Here is a 2,541-nt window from a genome sequence, read left to right on the forward strand (position 1 = left end):
AGAGTCCTCTCCTGCTGATGTTCAGGTGTATATCAGTATGTAGTGTCTCTACTTTAAAGAGTCCTCTCCTGCTGATGTTCAGGTGTATATCAGTATGTAGTGTCTCTACTTTAAAGAGTCCTCTCCTGCTGATGTTCAGGTGTATATCAGTATGTAGTGTCTCTACTTTAAAGAGTCCTCTCCTGCTGATGTACAGGTGTATATCAGTATGTAGTGTCTCTACTTTAAAGAGTCCTCTCCTGCTGATGTTCAGGTGTATATCAGTATGTAGTGTCTCTACTTTTAAGAGTCCTCTCCTGCTGATGTACAGGTGTATATCAGTATGTAGTGTCTCTACTTTAAAGAGTCCTCTCCTGCTGATGTTCAGGTGTATATCAGTATGTAGTGTCTCTACTTTAAAGAGTCCTCTCCTGCTGATGTTCAGGTGTATATCAGTATGTAGTGTCTCTACTTTAAAGAGTCCTCTCCTGCTGATGTTCAGGTGTATATCAGTATGTAGTGTCTCTACTTTAAAGAGTCCTCTCCTGCTGATGTTCAGGTGTATATCAGTGTTTAGTGTCTCTACTGTGACATGTCACGTACAATATTGGAGTGCAACCCAATAGTAGCGAGAGTGTAACATAGTGATGTCACTGTGTTCTTGAAGTAAGCAAATAGTCCAATGGAAGCGTTTCAGGCAGGGTGTGTTGGATATGTATGCAATCTATTTAAGTAATGTTATTTACTTTAATGCACATTCTTACTTTTACTTCTTTATGTTTTATATATATATTTTGTTTATATGTGTGTATATATATTATTTATTCATTTTAATTCTTAGCATTTGTAACAAAATCTACTTCCCCAGCGATAAACAACGCATTCTGATTGATTCTGATGAACCTTGTTTGGGGAAGGCTAGTCAGAGAAAACGAGGCCACTAAATGACAGAAAACTTGTCTCTGCAGTCGAGTCAAACAGCTCATTTAGAATGTGTGAATACCAAGAACAATGCATTTTACTGTATGTCACTATGGTTACTGAGGAAGCAGTTTACGTATCACAATATAACCCAACCACATAAGATGCAGACAAAAGGAGTTGTAGATTTCTCACACAACATTCTCTAGAACACTCTTTCCCTCTGTATCTCATCAAGAGACTCATAAATACACACCACAGCTCTGAGAGAGGACAGCATCGACACAGAGGTCAGAGGTCACAGCGATCCTTTGCTGCCTTTGTTTCTCTCAGCTTTTGCTTCTCTGACATGACAGATGGACCCTGGCTATAGAGAGCTCACACACTATTGAGAGAGACTGTGTGGAAAAGAGGTGCAAAACAAATGGCCGATTTAGTCAAGCTGGGGGGGGGGGAATGTGAGAATTTGATGTCCAATGTTGGGGACTGCTCTTGTTTTCTTCAGACTTCGCTGTATGTGGGAGATTGCCAGAACCCACTAATCACTACTTTAACTATAGTTTGTTATTTGGTCCTAGGGAGGTACATTTTTTTCACACTTATCCCATTTTTCTATTTTTTCCCCCTTACAATCCTTAAAATATGCGTTATACCCTTTGAATAACATTGACTTATGCTGCGTTCACACCGGACGTGGTGCGAATATTCGCTTCGCTTTAATCGCTCCTATCGCATCGCTCTCTAAACCAGTGGTTCTCAAAGTGGGGTCCGCGACCCCCCGGGGGTCCGTGGCCCTCTGCCAGGGGGTCCGTGAAAAGTTTTCGGATTCATTAATTTAAATTATCATGATATCATTTTTTTTCATTTTTTTTTTTTTTACAAAAGGCTTCATAGTTCAACAAATAATATTTTTTTTTTTTAATCTAAAATAGTTCATTGATTATGTTCTAATCTAACAAATCTATACATTTAAAAATCGATAACTAGTACGTCAGTCAGAGAGCGCCGCTGCTAGCATCATAGAGATATAAGGCTAGCATCATGAGAGTAACAAATGCGTCACTTCCGGGCAAAAATAACGGCTCCGCCCACTTTTGGGGGAAAACAATAGTGATGGGAATTCCGGCTCTTCTTGGTGAGCCGGATCATTTGGCTCGGTTCAACAAGAAGAGCCGGCTCTTTCGGCTCCCAAACGGCTCTTCAGTTTACCACATATTATACCTTTTATAATTAAATCAAATGTAGCCCTGTTTTGACTAATGAATGATGTATATGCCTATGTGTACACATATATCACTTAAATTAATCAATACATCCTTTGTACTGAAGTATTCAAAAGTAAAAATGTAAAAGTAAAAAAAAAATGTTTTCATTGCATTTACAGACCCTTGTAACTCTCTGATACCACCCCATGAATGCACTGACTTGCTTGTAGAACCACGCTACACAAAACAGATAGCAACACCTATAAAAACTATTTTAAAAAAGGGGCTACTGTATCGACATCGAAATTATATTTAAAGAAAAGGCCGATTCTGTGAGCTGCAGCTGACCATGCCCCCCTGCAGGAGAGGGGAGCGTGCTCTGAGATCAGCTGCTGGGCTCTCAAAAGAGGGGGAGAAAAAGAGATCTCCCTCCTCC

The sequence above is a fragment of the Notothenia coriiceps genome, unplaced genomic scaffold, assembly GCF_000735185.1.
Source record: "Notothenia coriiceps isolate Sejong01 unplaced genomic scaffold, NC01 NC01_scaffold00037246, whole genome shotgun sequence".
NCBI classification, from domain to species: domain Eukaryota; kingdom Metazoa; phylum Chordata; class Actinopteri; order Perciformes; family Nototheniidae; genus Notothenia; species Notothenia coriiceps.